The 9,393-nt window shown below is 36.5% G+C and overlaps 1 pseudogene; it reads left to right on the top strand.

Moving 5' to 3' along the window:
* Positions 1 to 253: 253 nt before the first annotated feature.
* Positions 254 to 4,503, top strand: LOC120149348 (annotated as a pseudogene).
* Positions 4,504 to 9,393: the final 4,890 nt, after the last annotated feature.

The raw sequence follows: 9,393 nt of genomic DNA, 5'->3' as shown, positions 1-9,393 counted from the left end.
TTAAATAAAGGTAACGTAATGAATATTAATTAAATTGATATTCGATTTACAAATGATTCCAAATTTAATTGGACTTTTAAATATAGTATATATAATTAAGAAATTAGAAAAAAAATAGAGAGATTAAATAAAAGGGGTTATCTTTAATAAAAGCAGAACTTGAGAGGGGGGGAGTGCAAACTTAAGAAGTATGGGGATGCAAAATAATTAAAGGGGGTTTGCAAAATTTAGTAAAAGCTCTCGCCTCTCACGCAAATTCCAAGGTGGAAAAATCAGATACGTGGCGCTAGGGTTTATATACTCCACCTCCACTGTAAAGTCTCCGTAGTTTAAGCCGTCGCTGTTAGGGAAGGGAAATAGAGCGAGAGAAAGATGGGGTCTAGAGGTAAGGACCAAACCACATTGCATCATCAGCCACTCATTAGCAGCCTTGTTGTGGGGCCTTCTGCAAGTGGCGGAGCTGATGGCGGTGCAGGCGGAGGACGAGGCCGTGGTGGTGGTGGAAGCGATTACGAGCCTGGAGAAGTCCGGCGTGTTCCGCTGCCGTATTCTCGCTCAGTTCGATACAAAGATGAGTCAGGTTGGTCTTGTTTTTTTTTCGTGGAATCGTTGTACTTTTTTTCCTTTTCAGTTCAATCAATTATTGTTTATTGTTTGATTTTGTGTTCTTTGTTCATCTACTGATAACGTTAAGTTAAAATTACTTCTGAGGCCGTGTCCGTGTTTTAATTGAAAGTAAAATGACTCTTGATTTGAGAGTTGAAACCCTAGAACGAAGTAGGGAATGAAACCAAAGGTGAAATTGACAATTTACTGTGCAATTATGTTGGAGCTTTATAGGAACTGGTGAGCTTTTACGATTTTAATTGAATGCCAATTTGCATTTCCATTAGATTTATATGTGAACTGTGCTATTGAGGCGTTAATATACTACTAAATGAATTTAGGCTCACCTAACAAGAATATGATTTATGTTCTTGACAGAGGAAACTAAGCTGTGAGGCAAATATCATAATTGTAGTGTATTTGCAATTTCTATCAATATATCTTTTGTAAAGATATTTGTGTATGTTTGTATGTAATGCCATGTAAACTCCACTGTTTTACAGGTTTAGTTCCTGGTACCATGTTTCTATATATGTATTTGGAATTTGGATCTGTGTCTTATTGCCGATTTTTAAATTCTCAGTTATCTACGTTTTTGCTTAGATTTTATAAACATTAGTTGGCTACTATTACAGTTCATTGACTTTGTTCAATGTCTATGTAATAGTAGTTACACAATAGTTGGGTTTCTACCTGTTTTTTTTTTCCTATGTTGCATTTTGAGCATGTGGATCTAATTCCCTTGTGGAGTATCGAGTTGCAAATGAATTTTCTGTTGTGTGTTACAGCTGTGAGTGTTGCCTGCAAGAACTTGGGTCTTTATGAAGGCATGTTGGTGTGAGGTTCAATCTTGGATCATTGTTGGGGTTAATTGTTGGATTTTTTATCAAAGGGTTTAGGGTTTTGTGGTAAATATCATCTATATATGTTGGGCATGGTGAATAGATTTGTGCTGCTTCACTAAAGAGAAAATTGCATCTCATTTTTGAAGCTATTGTCACTTGTCAGATTGGGGAAGAATTTGAAGATAGTTTCCATGGGGTTGGGTTTGATAAAATGTCATGTCTAATTTGAAATGCTAATTTCATTTCCGGTTTAAGAGGTTTGTGGTGAAGTTTTCCAGATTTTGGTAAAACATCATACGAGAATTGGACTACTGACAGCCTCAAGGGGTTTATAATGGCTAGCTTTAGGTCTGCTCAGTGGTAAGGTTGGTCTCTTGGCTGGAAAAACTAGTGTGTTTGAGGGCATCAGGGTATGATAATGGAGGACAGCATGATAACTAATATTGTTGGTGGGACTGGAGCTCATTCTCTCCTGGACTTTTGTGGGTTCTGTTAATTGATGGAAGTGCTCGATAACGATAATGGTGTATCGGTAACTTGTAACAAACTTTTGGGGCAGAAGCTACTTGGCTTTTGGCTTGTTTTTTATTTGTTTTTATTCTGGGAGGGATAGTTAGTTATCGCTTTGATTGTTTTCAACTAATACTTTATTGTGGTTAGTATCTTTTGTCAAGTGAATGGGGTATTGTGGAATATCCTTCATGTGTTATATTCTATCTTCATGAGGCGTCCTGTGTGTTTCTGTATTATTTTGTGCTTAATTGGGTGGTTGAGCTGGTGGACAAAGTTATTGGATATTCAAGCATTTAGCATGATAACTGGTCAGTGACTTACGTGTTACTCCTTTGGGGATGGAAGAAGCTCTGTTAGTTTGTACTTCTTATCCATCAAGTTATGTATATAGGTATAGGGAAGTGCACAAATGCTACTGGTGGTAGACCCTTTTTAAACAGTATGCTGAGATGGGCTTTTCAGAAAATTTGGTGGCTGTTGGCTTATGGTTAATTTCTATTTCCTCATGGGTGGATATCTTTGGTGGTTTCAATCCTTTAGTTCTGCATTGTTGCTCGGACCACTTCTCTTTATTAAGGCAATTTGTGTCAAGGTTTTAGGTGTAAATTTTGGGGGTTAATGATTTTTATGTTGGACCATCATGTTTTATACATATGCTCATTCTATTCTCCGCGCGCTGCTGTGTGGATGCTCTCCTTTTCCTCCTTTCTACCTATGCTGCATCAAATGAGGTTGATCCAGATTTAAGATCTTGGGCTTCATAGTTCAGATATTAGGTTGCAGATATATTGTTAAACATGTAAGTTTTACAAGATAGACATTTGGTGCTTGAATATAGGAAAGTTAACTTTTCTCATCCTGATGACTCAGCTGCTATATTGGGTAGTGGTAATACTCATGGTTTTGATATACTCTTTGCCTCTGCATTGTGTGCTGGTAAAATGCTTTCTGGTCTGAAAGTACAAAGGCAAATAAATTTTGAAACAAGTATTCCTTTCTGTTCTGGATTTTTCATTCCGTATCCATGATGAGGAGATCTTGATCAGTGGTAATCATCCTCACAAACTTTATATACTGGTCCTTTGAACAATTGTTTGCCTATTAGTCTCCCTGCTGATAAACACATTGTTTTCCAAAATATTCCCTGTATTTTAAATTAGATTTGCTTACCTATAGGGCTGTTGCCTTTTTCTGTTCCAGGATATAGAATTCGTGCAGGTTCAAGTTCTCCTATACGTCGTAGGGATGCAGACTATCGATATGGTTCTAATTTTGATTGCTCAGGTGGTCCTCCACGAAGCCATGATTTTCGTAATGGGAGGGATCCTGGCAGATATCGAGGCTCTTCACCTCCTTATATTCGAGGACCAGTTGGTGGCAGGCAACGCAGCAGAAGAGATTCTGATGGGACTGGATATGGTCCTGGACCTGTTGGAGGTGAAGGACTGACTAGAAATAACCCTAATGTACGACCTAGGGGAGGAGATTGGATATGTCCAGATTCTTTGTAAGTATGTAATGAGTTTTGTTTCAAATTTTCATCGTCTTAATACTTCGACGGTTCTTGCTTTGCATCTTGTTGGTGCCTTGTTTCCCCATTTTCTTTAATCAGTTGAGATGCTCTCTTTCTGGTTCTTGTCCTTCGAAATTCAAAACCATACCGGATTTTATAATTTTAGTTTATTGTTGAAATATTTTTTTATTGTTTCTTCCTGCATATTATATTTTAGTTTTTATCTTAGCAATTACCTTGTTGCAGATGTGGAAACTTAAACTTTGCGACGAGAGAGTTCTGCAACAATTGCAAGATATTTCGCCATGTGCCTGTGGGAAGTCACCGTGGAGGCTACCCTGGTCCCGTGCCTTCACATGCTTCTCCCAGGCGCATTCCCATGGATCTATCTCCACCGTGCAGGAATATAATGGCGGCTTTAGGTCTCCTCCTCGTGGTTGGGCTAGGGGTGGTCCCCGAGACTTTAGAGCTGCCGGTCCACCACCTCATAGATATGAAGGTAGGTTTTTTTATCATAGCATGGACAGGGATCGACTGGATTATCTAGACAATGAGTACAGGGGAAGTAGATTTGATAGGTCGATGGAAATGGATTGGGGACATAGATATCATGGAAGGGATACCTTCAATTCAAGGAAAGGATTTGAGAGGCGGCCACCATCTCCACCTCCACTTCCACCACCACAGCTTCCCCTCCGTGACAGGGCACGTGATGTGAGAGAAAGGAGTAGGTCACCAATCAGGGGTGCCCCTCCACCAAAAGAACACCAACGCGACGTGTACTTGGAACGAGGAAGAAAGGATGTACGGAGCGTGGGGCGAGACAGAATTGGAGGTAAATTTTAAGCAATGATAGAATCTTGAGTATTGATGTAAACGAAGCTTGCTTGGACATAAAATTTTGTTTATGTTACTGGCTCCAAATAAATTGGGATTAAAACTGTGGTTGGGTTGAGTTTTCTTGTTGTAAACTGAGGTAAGTTTTAAGAAGACAACTAGGACTTAATTGACTGTGATTTGGTCACATTCCATATTTGAGAGTTGACAGTTAAATTCATATATATTGCCAGTGTCGTGGAAAAAGGGTTACTAGTGTAAAACTGCAGTTCAGTGTAAATTGATGTATTCTTGTGATGAAAAATTTCCCAAATAATAAGTTTTAATTTCCAAACCCAATACAACTAGCAGTTGTTTAACCAAGAGCTAGTTTGCAATCCGATTTAAACAAAGAAGTCATCTCTGAATCATAAAAGAAAGAAATATGAATATGTCGCAACCGTCTTTCGGGTGAGATCGGAATTGGGCTTCGACTTGAATAAAAACGTTAGAGTCGTCATAGATCATTTAAAAAAATATTTAGCTTGATCAGACATTATCTTACTGATCTGCGGTTTACCAGAAATGTCGGATTCTGGAGTCGGTTACAGTCAAGGAAAGAATAGCACTCTTGAACTGTCTTTTCGGCACCATTTTAATTTATTGGTTGTCTCAATTGCAAGAATTAAAATTTAAACTAAAATTTATAAATTTAATCCGAATTACTTACCTTTGATTAATTAAAATTATTCCTAAAAAGTCAAAAGAATTATTCAATTGTGAAATAAATATATATAAAAACAAAAAAGGTTTAAAAAAAGTAAAATAGAACAATATTAAAAGAAAAAAGAAAAAAGTAAAAAAAATAATATAAAAAAACGAATATAAAAAATGTTAAATTTTGAAAGAAATAAAAATAAGAAACAAAATAAAGAATGTTAAAAGAAAGTAAAAAATGTTAATAAAATACTAAATCATAAAAGTAAATAAATAAATAAATAAAATTAAAGGATCAAATTGAACTAAATTGAAATTTATGGATTTAATTAATACTAGAAAATGAGCTGCAAAAAAAAAAAATATTAGGGGACTAAATCGCGAAATATAATAAATATGATGAATGATGAATTAATTGAAAATTCGGAGGTAAAATTGAAATAGGTGACTGAATTACACTTCAAAAGTTAAGGGACTGCGAAAATAATTTAACTATCAACTAATTTCACAGTGGTCCCTTGATTATAAATATCCCCAAACCCAAAAATAATTTCATTTTAACACCAAACCAAAAAAAAACCCTTAAAACACTATCCCTCTCCTTAACCGGCCCCGATGGCCGGCCACTTCCTGGTGACCACCGATTGTCGCTCTGACCACCACCACCTGTGGCCGAAAAACCAAACTCAACCAAAAAATGCCCCTCGTTTCCGTAAACTCGAATCTACCCTCAAAAAATCAAAAGAAAGTATAGATCGGAGTAGATCTAGATCCCAAAGCTTCGACCTTCACATTGGTTTTCGACAAGATTCTTTTTCTGGTGACCAATGGTTTCCCGATGTGGTCCTTACACTCTCCCGGTGGCTTTCGGCGAAGGCTTCGATGTTTTTATTTTTTTTGCTACATTCGAATGATTTTTTGTGTGTTTTGGGTTGATTGGTTGCTTGGTTTGCTTAACCTCTGTTTGCTTGATCTTCGTTTTTTTCTTGTGTCATTTGTTGTGTCCGATGTGGGACTTATATAGCCCCCCGTTGGGGGATTGCCGATTGCTACGGGAGTCACTCTCCCCGTTCCCGATTTACTCGGGATGTGAACGTTGCTGGCTAAAATTTCAAGATGGTTCAGTCCCGGGCTGCCCCAATTTTCTCTACCAAAATCTCGGCTGGTTGCTTTGCAAGACTATCGGCACGTGGTCCTCACGGGCCCCTCAAAACCCTCCTATGCGGCGCCCTTGCTAAGATATGTAACCCTAGCCACTGCTGGGTCAGGCAGTTGGGCTCAGGTTGTTGGGTTGGAACATGCCATCTTCGGTTAGGCCTTATTTTGGACTTTATTGAACCCTAAAAAAACAAAAACAAAAATAAAATAAAAATAAGGGAAAAATAAATAATAAAAAAGGTATACTATAATATATTTTAAAACTAACATTTTCAAAACCCAAATATTATATATAGTTTTCCAACATGTTTTCTAAACTATACATTATATATTTTCCAAAAACGTTTTAAAATTATATATTATATATATTTTCAAAATGTTTTGACTATATATTATATATATTTTGAAAAATGTTTTCAAAAATATATATTATATATGTTTTCAAAACTATATATTATATATGTTTTCAAAATGTTTTCAAAACTATATATTATATATATTTCAAAAATGTTTTCAAAACTATATATTATATATGTTTTCAAAACTATATATTATATATGTTTTCAAAAATATTTTCAAAACTATATATTATATATCTTTTCAAAAATCGAATTTTTTTTAAAAAACTATATGTTTCCAAAAAAAATAAAATTCTTTCAAAAACTATACTATATTATTATATATATTAAAAAAATCCGGACGAAAATGAGTGTCTACAACTGCCCCTCTTTGTCCTTTTCGTGTAACGAAAAATAGGACAAAGATAAAATGACACAAATTTTCGTTTGGTATGAAGGGCTCCTTGAGTCTAATATCCTCCATTGTGGAGTTGAAAATTGACTCTGATATTGCAATTAGGAATAACTCCCTGTTAAATTGAGTTGCGGATGACTCCTCAGTCGCGAAGTTGAGCCAGTCTTGAAATGATATCCTTCTTCATGAAATTGAAATCGTAGTTCGGAATTTGAATAGAGGTGGCTTCTTGTTGCCAAATAGTAGTCAACCTTGGTCTTCTTCTCGGTTTAAAGGCCTTGGTTTGAAAATTCGACCGAAAAGTAGTTCCTCGTTGTTACTAAACGGTTGATATGCCTTCGAGCTGAATGGAATCGAACTCGAAGGTTTTTGTTGACATATAACCCTTCTCGCCTTGAGCTATGCTGTAAATTTGGCTGGGATATAGTTCCTTGTTGCTAAATCGCAGCCAACCCAGGTCTTCTTCTTAACTTAAAGACCTCAGTTTAAGATTCAACCGGAAAGTAGTTCCTAGATGCTACCATGTGGTTGATATGCCCTCGAGCTGAATGGAATCGAACTCGAAGGTTTTTGTTGACAGATAACCATTCTCGCCTTGAGCTATGTTGTAATAGGCTGGGAGATAACCCCCTATTATTGCAGATGACTCATTTACTGTGAAACTAAGTCAATCCATTTGGGCACGATATCATTCTTTGGGAAGTTGAAATCATGGACGGCTCATTCGCCGTGAAGTTAAGCTTTGAATTGGATGTCCTTCGTTGTGAAGTTGAAATCCAATCTCGAGTTGTAGTGCTTCGCCAAATTGGCTTTGGGTTAGATATCCTTCGTTGTGAAGTTGAAATCCAATATTGTATAAGTTGCGTCGCTTCGAGTTCAATATCTTTCCCTGTGAAGTTGAAATCTAGCTCGAAATCTAAATTGGAAAGTTGTTTCTTGACAGATAACTTTTCTTGACTTAAGCTATGCTGTAAATTTCCTCTAAATGAAGTATGGCCCCTCCTTCGCGGGTTTAAGCTGGTCATAATTCTTAAGATGACTCCCCTTCACGGGAAAACCAAGTGGTATATTCTATCAGCCGGATATCATCCGTCTTGGAGTTAAAATCTGGCTTGAAAAAGTTAACTGGAAACTAGCCACTCGTCGTTGAGTTAAGCTGAACTAGATCCGTTCTGAATTGGCTCTCTAACCTCTCTGAAGTTGATTCTAAAATATGTCAATCTTTCAATATGTCAAGTTGGTTTTAGGTGTAACTCGCTACCGCTGAGTTAAGCAACCACCATCGATCTTTTTTTAAGGTTCTTTTGAATCAAATATCTTTCATCTTGAATATGAAACTTGACTCTAAAGCTGCAAAAATTATGTATGCGAAAAATGATAAATGTGATGCTCTTAAGTATGTCTAAGATGTATGCAACATGAATTAGTTTTTGTTTTATCTCCTGGATGAGCCTCGTTTTTGTTTGACAGTCTTGTCTTTAGAATCGATCATACCCCATTTTCTCCTCGGGTTGCTGACAATGTCACAAGGGAGTGTTACAAGTTCTATCTGGTCTCTCGGAATATTTGCTTTCAAGAATGTGAAATGCTCTATTATTATGACATTGTTTATTCTTTCTTCAATAGAGGGAAAATGAGCCTCCTCAGCTTTAAGGACCTTTCACATTTGAGACTGTCATGTTTGAAAATGTTTTTCTCGTTTCTTTTATTTGGGGAAAAAAGATTTTATAAAGTATTGCCCCTTAATTCAGGCTCACAATAAAATCACGTCATAAACATGAGTTCATAGAATATCAAAAGTAGCTCTTTAATGCTTTCAGAGTTATAGTTCTTTGACAAGTGTCCAAATTGAAGAGTTGACTTCAGGTTGGCTTCCTATTTTCTAAGGTTTCAGCCACCAAAATGTCATTTCTTTCTTGATGCTTTTGAACATTACAATATGCCTCTCTTTCTTGGCTTGATATTTTAATCGGATACGGACAAAATGACGCAACTAGCATAATCAATTACTAGACCTTCTATTTTGGTTCTCTGAAATCTTCCATTTGTTAAAGCTTCGTAGACTTCTCTAACAAAGGCAGTACAACAATATCAGTCTAAAAATGAAATTCCTGAGTGCTCGTGTGAAATTGACAATAATAGGTGTTCCTTAAGTCTCTTAGTCCATCTTTACTGAAACTCCTTATTTAGATAAATTTGATTTGCCATTGTCTGGCTAGCTGAATCTTATCCTTAAAGTCGGGGCGTTTAACAATTGCTCTAGAGGGACAACTCAAGCTTTATTGTATATATATTATAATCACCTTTATCAGGCTAGCTGAATCTCATCCATAAAGCTAGGTCGTTTAACCAATTGCTCTAGAGGGACGACTCAAGCTTTATTGTATATATTATAATCACCTTTATCAGGATAGATGAATCTTATCCATTAAGCCGGGGCGTTTAACCAATTGCTCTAGAGGGTCAACTTAA

Source organism: Hibiscus syriacus, unplaced genomic scaffold, assembly GCF_006381635.1.
Source record: "Hibiscus syriacus cultivar Baekdansim isolate YM2019G1 unplaced genomic scaffold, ASM638163v2 tig00111002_pilon, whole genome shotgun sequence".
Classification (NCBI taxonomy): Eukaryota; Viridiplantae; Streptophyta; class Magnoliopsida; order Malvales; family Malvaceae; genus Hibiscus; species Hibiscus syriacus.
This window is presented reverse-complemented; position numbering and strand designations above follow the sequence as displayed.